At 35.1% G+C, this 14,141-nt stretch overlaps 1 protein-coding gene across 2 annotated transcripts in view; it reads right to left on the bottom strand.

The window, feature by feature from the left end:
- Positions 1-2,285, bottom strand: part of LOC134744450 (protein winged eye) — a 256,339-nt gene extending 254,054 nt beyond the window's left edge. For both annotated transcript variants that reach the window (XR_010128090.1, XM_063678262.1), the window contains exon 1: positions 1,435-2,285. The gene's annotated coding sequence lies outside the window, so the exon portion shown is untranslated. The remainder of the gene's footprint in view (positions 1-1,434) is intronic.
- Positions 2,286-14,141: the final 11,856 nt, after the last annotated feature.

The following is a 14,141-nucleotide window of genomic DNA, read 5'->3' as shown; positions in this document are numbered from 1 at the left end:
ATTGGACCTAGAGAGATGAATTTTTCACAATAGGTAGCTTTTATGACGTTAGTATCCACTAAATAGGGGTTTTTCAAAATTCATCCCCTAAGGTGGTGAAAAAGGGGTTGAAAGTTTGTATGGAGATCAAATATTTTTGTGAGTGTGAGACTTGAATCTTTGTATGAAGGCATATTAGTAGAATACAAGAAAAGTAATTTCAGCGTTTTTAAAAATTCATTCCTTAAAAGGGTTAAAAAGAGGTTGAAAGTTGGTATAGGGTCCAAATTATATTTTAAGCTAAGAGTTTGAAACTCCAACACCAACATACAAATCCACGCGTACGAAGTCGCGGGCAACAGCTAGTTTTAGTATAAAGTTTGATTATAAGTGTGGTAGAAGGTAAGGAAAACTTTAGCAACTTTCTTCCCTCTTTGTTGGCAAATGTATCATTAGCTGTAATAAAACAACTAAACTTCCTAAAGAACTGTACATTACTAATGTATTTAAAGATATACCCTTTAGGCATTAAGTCCGTCATTTGTCTTTTTTTTTGTATTTTGTGCAATAAAGTTTAAATAAATAAATATGAGTACTGTAGGTAATTATAGGTTTGAAATGAATGTTTAATTCGAGAATGATTAAACAGTTGACTGTTTAATGTAGGTACATATTATGTTATTATTATTATTGGGGCGTTGTGGGCCTTTGAGTGTCACGTCGACCAAACAGTGATCTATTGTGACGGCCCTTTAAAGCTCATTACTAATGCCCGTTGAATCCAGAAAATTCCAGATTCTTTGGGCCGTAATGTTCTGTACCTCATAGGGTTGCAGTACGTGCCGCCCTAAGTAGGTACTTCTTTTTGACATTAGTGGTACATATTATGTTATAGGTAGTTAATATTTCAAATATTTCAAAGGTTAACTTCTAAATGCCCGAGTCAAATAAGAATGAAGAAGAATAATAGGTATTTCGTGTTCTGTGAGTTATGTATGTCTATGAAACTATTTCGTATAGCATTTCTTTAACTAACCAACTAAAGAGATACTCTACAATCTACATAATGTTTACAGAGTATGTGACCAGTAACTTAAGTAGGTAATTAACTTAAAACACAATCACTCAAGGGTAAAGTAGAAAATTTAGACCCTAACTTCTGTTGTGCCCAGCACTTAAAACCCGTCTAATTTGCGTTTCCTCTTCTTTCAAAACGTAACTTAAAACCTTGAATATTCTCCGTTAATACGAATACAAAACCATATTGTTATTGCTTGACTTTGCCTGTATTAAACTGCACATTTAGGAGTTTTACAAACTGCATCGCAGCACTTCCGCGGTGCACGGTTAGGCCTAGAACCGGCAAACGCGCGCGGCGTCGCGCGGCATAGCGCAACTTGCAACGTCAATTTCACTAATAAAACTATCAAATAATAACAAAACATTACACCATACCTTGTTGTAAGGGCACAATCCACATCCACGTTTGAAATCCAAATCGGTAAACACTGTTTTACACTGAATTTTGATCAAAAACCATTCAAAAACACTTGCACACGCTGTTAGCACTTGTTGACACTCAATTTTTTTAATTTGTTTTTTTTTTATTCAATGTTATCACATCAACTGTAAACACAACACAGCCACGATTGTCAAAATGTATTTTGAATTTTTTATTTCACTAAATCCATCATGCACATGCACAGTTGCACATCATGATCGAAAATTTCAGTTCAATTTTACTGTACGGAACTAATCTTCATTGAAATTTAATAAATAAAATAAAACACTCATAATATTCAATTTAGAGGTGTTTTTGAGAAAAAGTGCAGCTACCACAGACAATTCGCTTCCGTACCCCAAAACAGCTGTTCGGGGCTAGTGACGCCAAAAATCAATAACAACTGGATATGGAACAACCGTGTTAGAGATGCACACAGCTATTCACAACACAGATTTACCGGTTTTTTGATTAAAATTCCTAAAATACACAACTTGAGATTAACTTTTGGAGTTGTAATGTAATAAAGTAGTTTAATTGGGTGGCGATTCTAAATTACCTTTACATTTTTAGAAAGGGTTTTTGATAGTTAACCGTTTTATGATTTTAGTACATATGTTGAGCTGATTCTTTTGTAAGCACATTACAATGTTGTTGATGTGTAGCGCGGTACGCACGCGGTCGCGCTCGGTCGCGGACTGGCGCCGGGCGGGGCGAGGGGCGCGGGGGCCGCGGCGCGGGGCGGGTCGCGGGCGGGCCCGACCAAGGAATGCTATTGTAGGCGAACTTGTCCGCTACTTTTTTTCTCAGTTCTGGTCAAACAAGTTTCGTATACAACCAGCATTGTAAGGATTCCGCCATTCTCCGTGAGGCCCGACGCTGTTTCTAAACTTTAACAATTTCAAGGCTTCAAAATTTCATGATGTAGCCTTTTAATAGCCTGAGAAGCGCTTTAAGTGACTGTTATGCCTTGCATTTCTAAACGTCATTGTTTCATTATGAAATTTCGAAAGAAATTGGTTGTTCTAACTGGAATCTGGCTAGGTATCTATCTTCTGTCATCATCATAGCTGGGAGTCTGGGTAATCAACCCATCAAATACGGTCTAGTTAGTATTCCGTTTCATGAGACTAAGCGATCCTCTTTTACGGCGTAAAACTGGATTTGACAAGAATCTGCTCGCATAATTAACGAGCTCCATAAAAGACATAAAAGGTTATGCTGATCGTATGCAGAGTTTACTGGGAAGCCGCAACTCGCGTTCGTTAAGCAAATCGCTGGTCAGCATACAGAGAAAGAACGATAATCGACAAGGAGAAGTTTCGTCGAGCTTCTATTCCGAATATTTTATTTTTAATGCATATGTATTGTTATAAGCTCCTGAACGCATACACCAGGTTATCCAGGCTCTATATTTTTATTATCTTTGCGAATGAAGGTAGATCCCAGCAACAGTAACACAATATAGTATGTACCTACAGTCCTACATCGTGAGTTCGTGACGTTGGGTGTTGGGTGTGTTCAGTCTTAGAATGTGTTAGAATTTAGATAATTTAGACCACAATTAACTCCAATTCTATTCAATTCAAAATCTTTAATGTCAAAAAGAACACATATCAAAACCAATCAGTCGCAATGAAAGGAGTTTCCTCGCCAGATTATCAAGAGAAATCAGATTTTAAATACAGATAGATAATTTCAAATCCATCTTAAGGTACTTTAGTGTGTAGTAATAGTAAGGTACTGAAGCTGAAAGCTTTGTTTCTTTTGTTCTGTATCAAGATTGACGAACTAAATACCAGATACCCATCTCCAGCAGTATGTTCTTTTGCTTTGCTATCTGATAGAATAGTTAATGAATCTTCGTTTATGGCAAATACATCCAAAATTCATTAATTCTCTCTCTCGCTAGAAAGATTTAGCGATTATTCCGGTTGCGTCCTTGCCGCTTCGGAGTCCAGGGTCCACCTTCCTTCTGACTTTTTGTCTGCCACTTTTAACAGTGCAGAAATCGCCTATTGTAACACCATTATTAGATTGTTATACGTATGACATAAAAATGGTGATTTACCTGCCTTGGATGGAAGTATTAAATTAGTAATCTTCCCCGAATAATAGACCTGGGGACAGTCGGCAAACATACAAACGTATTTTTTAATTAGTTAAAGAAATCAGACCGTTCGTTCCGAAAGATCGTTAGTTCGCATCTTGCCCAAAGCGGTGAACTATTCCATTTTTCCGCTCGTCATATCATTTTTCGCCACACCAGCTGGTAAAGGCTCTCTTGATTGTTAAAAAACTGATGAAAAAGTTGCATTTTTGAGTGGTTTTCTTATGTTGACTGGCTAGTAGGAATTGCAGGATTGACTTTTAAGTAATGATTTTGGATGATAATATGTAAATAAATTTATTTAATAACGTTCAATTGGATTTGACTTGGTTTGATGTTGTTTGATATTTTCCTTACGTTGTTGTAATTATTGTTTGAAGACTGTGTCTGCTTGTTAAATAAATAATACTTATATAAATAAATCATGATAAAAAAAAGTCCCAAGGTTTTTTCCTATTGTGTTACCATTTCCACATATACTTTGTATGGCGGTAACAAAAAGGAAAGTTTGAAAAATGTATGGACATTTTGGGACACTTTTTTTCTCCTATAAGGATGAAAGGGCGCGTGATCCTGACTTCCTGACTGTAGAAACAATATAAATAAGCCTGCCAATAACCTATCAGTTGAAATCTCTCTTTGACACATTTTGTTTTAAAATTATTTTTCTATAAATGCAGCATCTTCCTATTATTTTTATTACACCGTCGATAGAAACAACTGGCTAAAGTTACTTATTATGTATAGGAATAATAGTAAACTCGTAGTATTATTACGCGTAGTAATAAGTATATTTCTAGACGAAAATAAGCGCTGCGAAATTCATCTAAATTTCGATTTATCCGCGCATGGAGCGGAGATCGCAGTGACGTCACGCAGCCTTGTGAACCAAAACTTGTTCGACTAGTTTCGCGCACTAGGATGTCTAGCTTTATTTATCGTTTACCGGTTTTTAGCCCATCCCTATTACAAGTCGTTTTATGATTTGAAATTAAAATACTTTTTAATAAAATTATAGTTTTAAAATGAATAAAAGTCAACGACTTAGGAACTATACACATACAGTTCTTTTGAATTAAAGATAATCACCATCATTATTGATAAGGACAAGACAATGTTGACCACGTTGTTGAAAAGTTTGAAGTAAGAAACGGAATTAGGCCGTCCGTGAACTTTCTGATAAGAATTCGGCCGGCAAACTCCATTTAGCTCGAACTTAAAACCAATTTCCAGCCCTGTAATTGAATGGTAAAATAGCTTCAATTTAAATAATGAATCGTACTACAGCCGCCCGGCCTCACAAGCTTTTTACAATGAAATTTTAATCAGTGGACTCCACACGAGAGTGGAATTCCGACATTCAAGGTTACAAAGGAACTTCCAAACAAAGTATTTGAAGAGCGATAACTGAACCCCAGAGTCTGATAGATTCGGGGAAAGGGATAAACATATGCGAGTCTCATGCAGTGAAAAGAGATGAAAACAATAGTTTTGTTTATTGCTATATCACGTTCTCGCACTAGCTGTATCGTACATATAAGAGGGAGACCACTATATGTTTATTAGTTTCCGCACTTAAGCAAGGGATTCGTTAATCAGATTTTGTGAATTAGAATTTTTAATTGGTTAAACATTGCACGCATTTATTTTTTACACCTTTTTTATTAGTGTCGCAGGCTTAATATGCATGAGGTAAAGTGGATTAAAAAGTTTGTATGCACTCAAGCAATGAAAATGAGTTACTTTTTATGAAGTATAATATAGATGGATACAGTCTAAGGAAAAAACGTGCCTCGAAAATCAAGAAAATTTGATTCTCGTTCAGAGGGCGCTACTAGCTTTGGCCTACTGTCGTATAGATGGCGTTGACGGTTTCGTTTGTTATTTAACAATTTTAACGCATATCAGTGAAAGAACATGGGTCAAAATCATAAAAATAATTAATGCAAATAAAAAAATCATTTATCCATATTTAAATACATTTTATCGTATTTTTATAAATCTTCATTTTTAGTTTTAAAGTGTGTCGACAGATGGCAGGCAATTTACTGGGGTTACAAAATTTATTATGACAGTACCGCTCTAGTATAAGTTACTCTATGGTATAATCATATTTATTTGCTTTCGTTGATTTTTAGTCTGATCGTTGGTTTATTTTTGTTGAAGGTCCAAATGATTTTCACACTGCGTACCTACAAAATGAAGTACCGTCAACCGGGGTGAATAGGGATGGCTAGGGTGAAAAGGGACAAAACTCGAAACTCAACTTCCCTTGTCATTTTACATAAGGGTTATTTATTATATCTAATCTTTATTTATTTTAGACACTTTCTGCTATTTTCCTATTAGATTATTACTAGAGGGACAAGTAAACAACACAACTTTGTCCTACCTACTCATTAAAAAGTGCCCTGAAAAAGGCTAGATGTAACTGCTAGATAACCCCTACAAATAAATTGTCTTGGCACAGAATAAATAATAGTACAAGGTACCGAACAGACAGGACACTTCCAACAAAACCGAAGTTTGACAGCGATTCAGGGACGAATCATGCTGTCCCTTTCTAATTTATGGCACTATACCTTTCGGCTATTTAGGTTTGTCGAAATTCAAGTCATTATCTTATCTGCGGACGCAAAGGGATGTCAACTTGTGCCAACCCTAAAAATTGCTCGGAGTAATGCTGAGCCGAAAGGAGCCGAGAATGCCCGAAAGGAGGAGTGTCACCTCACTGGTCTTGGTCAGACGGCGCGGCAGAGACAAACTCAAAACTTCACGCACTCGATAATTCCCCAGTTTAGCGGCAACAGGTTGTACCGGGAATGAGACCCGTCGTCGTGACGTTTGTTTTAAACCGGTGTCGCCACATTTTCATCCATGAGACAAAATAAAACAGACTTAGAAATATTAATGGTTATCAAACTTATCAGTAATTGAATTGTTTTATTGTGACTCAACACCGCTAAAGAAGACACATTGAATAGGAATAGAAATAATTTATTCGTTAGCACACACAAATGGAAAATTATACATAACAGAGAAACATAAAAAAGAAAAAGTGTCACGAAATGGTCTCACCTCAGCATGTTGCTGCTAGACGTGTGGGATCGTGTTGTTATCGGTTCGGCTTTCTATAAGATTCATAACAATCAAAATGTGTGTCCATTTGAGTAAATACACTTCAAACACAAAATTGACAAATATGGTAAGTTTTCAAATAGTTCAAATACGAGAAATATTTCAAATAAGGAGAGCCAACCCCAAATGAAGAGATAAAGCTAGGAAGAAGAAGAGACGAGAAAGATTTCAAATACGAAGAAGACACAGACAAGATAACCTAGTATGATTTAATTTTGCCTGTTCTGCGGGAGTATAATAAAAAAAAAACTCCAATGCTGACAGCGTCAACTTGCAAAATCTGTGCCAAAAGTTAGCACAGAATTGAGGAATGACAATAAGAGGGACACTTGCCACGTAGGTTTTAGAAGTATCGATGTTGCAAGATTTCAAGATTTCAAGGATGATTTCTGTATAATGGTGTTAGCTGCCAAATAAAAATCAATGCAACAAAAATTAAGAGAGGTTCCTTTTAGCAAACTAAGATGGCTCACTTGATAACACGTTATATAGGTTATAACTTAAGACTTTAGAAGACCGTTATGTATTTATTAAAGATTATATAAAAATCTCCTTATATGATCATGTTTTTCTAAGAGGCGTTGATATTCGTAGACGTGGAAAAAATATATGTAGTTCTTGACTATATTATCTTTAACAACATAGCTTCCGATACACGAATTACGACACTTCGCTCGATACAATTAATTCACAAAGTCACCTCTAACTCGGACTTTTAATCCTACTTTACTCGGTTATTTATTATGTGATACTATAAACAAAAAAAGAATAAAAAACAATCTTAACATAAATAGTAATTTCATAGCTTTAGAATTTCGATATTTTAAGGTAACGTTTTTAAAATAAATAAAAACCGACAAAATTCGGTCAAAATTGACACTTGGCGCGTATGTTCTTTCTTGCGAAATGTGACAAAGACAGCGGCAAACCGATGGAACAGCCTTAATTACAACATGCACCATTCTTAAATTATTATTCTCAAAACCACAAGTTTACTATTAGAGTATATCCCGGTCAATATAAGTCTAGCGCAAGTTTACTGTTTATCTTTGTCCCTAAACAATGCTAAGCAATAATAGAACCGTGTCGTGGCCAGTATAACTTATAATAGATCTCTATGAAGGATGGATGAGCACAAAGGCAAAGAATGGAGACTTGTGAATCAGTCTGGGGCCTTTCCCCAAGGCAAGCAAAAGGGTGTTTTGGCGTTGGGTATTTTATTTACACATTTTTTCTAACGCGTCTTAAAAGCCGTCGGAGTAGGTACAATATATACAAAGACCTTTTTCGGTCAATTGAAATAGGTTACGATTTGTTTATCTTTTTCATGATTCACATGCATTAAAAATATTGTACGGCATAAATTACATCAAGTACTTGCACATATTTTTAATATATTTTTTGTTTTGTCACCATTTAAGTCTCTAATTGTTGGTTATTAAGATTGCTGCTAAAAGTAAGGACTATTTGGTATACTAGGTACAGGATATAGGCATAGGCCTATATAATCATTGGATATAAGGAAATAAAAAACCGGCCAAGTGCGAGTCAGACTCGCGTACTTTTAGTATTTGTTGTTATAGCGGCAACAGAAATAAAAACCCTCTGAAAATTTCAACTGTCTGTCTATCACGGTTCATGAGATACAACCTGGTGACAGACAGACAGACGGACAGACGGACAGCGAAGTCTTAGTAATAGGGTCCCGTTTTTACCCTTTGGGTACGGAACCCTAAAAATCATCGTACCAATTGTGTCGCTTAACTTCCAACTCGGGTAAATTCATTCGACCCTCAGCAAATATCTTACCCTATTACCATTTCTTAATAACAAAACCGCATAATCTGACAGATGGATTTACTTACCTTAAGCAACTCAATTAGGAAAGTACATAATAGCTATTTATGCAACAAGTGCGGAAAGTGTATGATTTCCGACGAGTGTATAAAGGAATACGAGTCGAAAATCATCTTTACGCACGTGTATCATACAATGTTTTACTATGCATTGTGCGAATAAATAAAAAAACATATCATGGCAAATAAGTTTAATTATTAAAAAATTGAAAACAAAAAGCACTAGTGCGGAAAAGCGAGACAGTAGCACCATATGTACTGTAAAAAAAAAGAATTGGAAACAAAAAGCACTAGCGCGGAAAAGTAGTACTTTCCGCATGATATGGCTCCGTAGGAAACGCACTTTTCGAGCACATGCATTGTAAATAAAATTGTATATTTGTTCAATCAAAGTTCCGTTAAGATAATTATAATTTAACTATTGAATTGCATTATATAACGAATGACTTGTACGCGTTAAAATAATAATTATTGTATGGAAAAATAAATAAAAACATATTCCTCACAAACAAGCCATTGGAATTTTAATTGCAGAAAAATATGCTTTAAATAGTATTTGCATGCTAAACCAACCCCTTTTTAAATTTGCCATTATAAAATAACATCAATATCCGGGCCATTACAATAAAGTGATTAAAGGAAATTATCGGTAATTTACGGTTAATGAAGAAGCTTTTAGTGCATCACTATTGCCAGCAGAACCAGTCTGTGACGCCGCCGCGCTGTTTAACTGGATAGCTAGTTTGTGGGAATTTAATTTGAAGTGTTTTTGCTGTAGAAGTGTCGTTTCGTGTTTATTTACGGATTTGTACCTAACAAATGGTGTGATCGTAAATGCATTCGTTAAAATTTTAATTAAGTATACTCTGGCACAGCGACCTTGTCAGTAGAAAAAGGTAGGTAGTTGACTTTCCACAGAAAATTTGAATAACGTGCCTTTTTCTACTGACAAGTTGGGTGTGTTTCAGTATAGATAAAAATACCTAGATTGATCTTAAGATACTGAAATAGTACCTATTAGAATGATTGCGTGGTATCAATTTTAAACACTTAAAAGTTTGTAATTTTTATGTTTTATTTAATTACTTATTTAATTACATATTTGGTAAATGTGTAAAATTGACTTTTTTACTTCTATATTTTTCGATGATGTTTTATTAATTTCTGTGGTAAAGTTTTAAAGGCAAAGCATTCTAAGGATAGGTAACTTGAAATCGTTATTTTATGTAATGTACTTACTTACCCCAAACTGTTAATTTACTGACTGACTAGTTTCATCAAAATCTGTTTACTTAATTATTTTAATTTAATATCTAGCAATCCTATCTCGCATATCTAGTGCGGGCGCGGCTTGGCGCGAAAGGGATCGATTCAACGGTCGCGTCACGCCGCCGCGGCGTTGCCGCTCCGTGCGTGTTTGGGCTGCACCGGCAAACGTCATAATAAAAACTTTTCGACTCAGCAGTGGACTCTGCACATACATTATACTTAAATTTGAATTCCGTTCCATTTTGAAACTAAACTGGTGTTCCATAGACAAACGTAAGTTTTTTCGGAAAGGAATCCTAGCATGATGCATCAGTGCATCTAATGAACTAGCGCGATGAAATGTATTTGTTATTTCATTCTAATCACACTACACCACTAAATCAAAACTTTTTATTGTGATCATGTTTTGCAACTGTTTAGAATTCAGTTTAATTTTTTTTAACCACTACACTGGTTCACGTGATATTAAAATATTTTGTATTTACACGTACATATTTACATATAATAAAAAAAAACTTTAGCGAGTACTTAAAGGTAATGCTTTATAACTCAACTGAATTACTTACGTACTAACAACTTAGGTGTAAAATCAAATATGTAATATACCTACAATTTATAAATAAAAATTCATGCACTTTTAAAAATGTGCCCCGAGCCCGACCCGCATGGGGCATTTTTAATCCCCCTAGAGATCCTTACATCAATTTAGTTATTGTTGTAAAGCTGTAATAGGTTTATTATAGCAATTAATACGCACCTATTAATATTAACGGTTACGTTATTCAGCAATGACAAGGAAACTTTATTATGACGATTTCATAGGTATTTTATTTATTTGTTTTTTACAAAAATGCAGTATTATTGAAAATCTTATTCATCCAATAAATGAATATTTTCAAATAAATACAATTAAACAAATAATTAGTTGTAGTTAGTCTTAAGTTTGATTTGTATTATTTATACCTTTTAAAACGTTCGTCTGTTAATTGCATTTCTAGAAATAGAGTCAAATAGTATATTTAGGATATAAGATTAATTTCATTAATGTGTATTAAGAAGCCGGTAATTTTCACTAACTGTTCAGTCGGTTATTGACAATTTGACAATTCCGCTCCTAGACTAACTATATAAATTACTTCTAGTCAATGCATTGTTTTTCCTGTCGAATTTTTGGGGGGTTGCCATGTACAGAACAGAATCTTGCTTAAGAGAAAATCTTAAGAACATTTCCGTATAACAAAAACTTGCGCAAAACTGCGGATAAAAGGTACTTAAGGTACGGGAATGGACAATGGACCTGCTCCCTTCTTTTACGGCAATTATCCTATCGGGAACAAGATACTTTCGGTTGCTCTCCATTAATTGCAATTTGTAAAACATGACTGCTCCTATTTTTTATTACTGTAGGTAGTACGTGGTAGGGTAGCACGGCACAGGCCATAACCAAGTATTTGGGGCATTTTCTATGAAAAGGGACCTTATTATCGATGGCGCTTACGCCGCACAGCGTCGCGCGGCATTGTGTTTATATCGGAGCATCGTTTATAATGGCGTAAGCGCCATCGACAATATTTTTTGGGGATTGCCATGTACAGAACAGAATCTCGCTTAAGAGAAAATCTTAAGAACATTTCCGTATAACAAAAACTTGCGCAAAACTGCGGATAAAAGGTACTTAAGGTACGGGAATGGACAATGGACCTGCTCCCTTCTTTTACGGCAATTATCCTATTGGGAACAAGATACTTTCGGTTGCTCTCCATTAATTGCAATTTGTAAAACATGACTGCTCCTATTTTTTATTACTGTAGGTACGTGGTAGGGTAGCACGGCACAGGCCATAACCAAGTATTTGGGGCATTTTCTATGAAAAGGGACCTTATTATCGATGGCGCTTACGCCGCACAGCGTCGCGCGGCATTGTGTTTATATCGGAGCATCGTTTATAATGGCGTAAGCGCCATCGACAATAAGGTCCCTTTTTATAGAAAATAGTATCTTACCTACACATCCAGGACCCACATATCCCAATAACTAACGACAAGTCTAGAACTTCCAGTAATAAATAATAATTGAATGATAGGTAAATTAGGAATAACACCAATTTTCCTTGCTTAACCAATTAAATCTATTCAAATTCTTTGTAAAAGCATCAGCTTTAAAATCATCAAACAAGCTACCGACTCAACTACCATTTTGAAACCTTTCAAATTTTTGTTTTACTTTTTTCAAGACAGGAATTTAAGTTAGATTACTTGCATTTTAATGTACGCAAGAATGACCCTTAACGTTCATGTATTAAGGGTTTAATTAAAAGGTACGGTTCGGTCTGACAGGTCTGACGTGGGTTGATTGATGATTGCGCGCGAGTGGAGCTTTCAGTCAAAACAACTGTCAAAATGGCATAAGTCGTGCGTTCGTTGGATCTGCGGCAATGGCTTTTAGTCACGGATTTCAGCTGTGACGTAATCGGGAATTTGATTAAATTAAACTTATTAAGATTCATCATAATTTTAACAGATAAATTGTGGACTTCATAATTATAATTATAAACAAAGCTGAAAATTCTAGTTTGCTGACTTATCTCACTTAAAATTCTACTATCATAAAATAGTTATTTGTTATACAAGGGTGCAAAGTTGTATTTTACCCGCGAGTGTAGAATTGAAACACGAGGAAGCGAAAGGATTCTATAGGTGAACCACGAGCGAAGCGAGTGGTTCTAAAATAGAATCCTGAGCGTAGCGAGTGTTTCAACGCACGAGAAGTAAAATACATTTGCGCCCGTGTGTAACACAAAACTTTTCACCTCACTATAGCGAGGAAAGTGCAACATCCACAGGCGTTAGATCATCCTCATCACTGGAATCACTCATTTCTTTACGATATTATAACAGAAAACTGGAAGTTGTGTATTTTTACGCGAGTAGGCGAGAAAAGGTTTTAAGTAAAAAATTTGTTTACAATGTTGACATTTCTGATGTATGAAATGTCAACGATGCGTTTTGAAATTGCATCGACTCAACTTGTGCGTTCAGAATGATATTTAACATCATTATAAAGAAACAAACGTTTCTTATGGAATTTTAAGGTTTATGACTTAAAATCATTAAATAAAGCTAAATCTGGTATTTTTTATTAGATTCTCAAACCATTTATTTAATGATAATTAATATCGAACGAACCATTATCATGAGCGTTTTACGTTTTGTTATCTGTCAAGCTACTTAAACACGCTCGATCCAAGGTCAAATTACTTTCCCCACTAGTGGATAAAACGCGTTTTTCCCCGCTTGTATTGAAGGATAAACGACAACTTTCCGAGCTAGTGAGGGGAAAAAGCTTTTTCCGTAAGTCAAACAAAAACTATCTACATACATATAACCCTTGAAATTCATTATTATAAAGAAAGTCCGAGTTCACATTATAGGTACTTTCCATGTTATCCCATTTTGTAAGCTTTTTTTCTATGTTTTTTTATATATACTTAATTAATTGTGCATTTTATATTTCATTATTGTTTTTATTTTTTCTCTTTTGTTGTTTAGTATGTATTGATTTTTTTTGTGGTAGTTATTTACTTTTTTGTCTGTGTTTTTTGTTTGTGCCGTTGGCGTATGTGTCGCCACCAACTCATAGTTTTAAGTCAGGTCCCCACTGAAAACCAGCGCCGCGGATTTCCGCGGCATTATGCTGAGTGGGGTCCTATTTTAGCGTCCAATGTTTTTTGTCTGTATGTTTCCTTTTTTTTCATATATGTAATCTGTTGTGGCGTTAAATAAATGTATTTTATTTCTTTCTAATAATAAGAAAAGTAGAGTTAGACAAAGAAATGTCCGTAACGATTTTGATAGCACACGCAGTGCAAGTGTTATTTTAAACGTCAAACCTCTATAAAATTATGACGTATAAATAACACTTGCACTGCGTATGCTATCAAAATCGTTGCAGACTTTCCTTGGTCGAACTCTATAATGTAAATTCTTGAGTAAAGTAAGATAATAAAATGAAAACACTATTCACGATGAACTAATGAATTCTCGTGCCTAAGGCTTTCGAAACTAAGGCCTGGGGATGGAATAGGCTCCTATATTTTTGGAAATCAAAATCGAAATAATTTGCAATATTTTTTTATTAAATAAATATTTTGTTAACATTGACAACACAGGCTTATCATGAATGACTTTATCCAAATGATAAAGTAACTGTCACTTTTTTACACGGCGTGACTGTAAAACGACGGGCAATGTCTTTATCACGCTATCACGTGGACAACAACGATTATCAT

Source organism: Cydia strobilella, chromosome 9 (genome assembly GCF_947568885.1).
Source record: "Cydia strobilella chromosome 9, ilCydStro3.1, whole genome shotgun sequence".
Taxonomy (NCBI): Eukaryota; Metazoa; Arthropoda; class Insecta; order Lepidoptera; family Tortricidae; genus Cydia; species Cydia strobilella.
The sequence above is the reverse complement of the archived record's forward strand: the minus strand, read 5'-3'. Positions and strand labels throughout refer to the sequence as shown.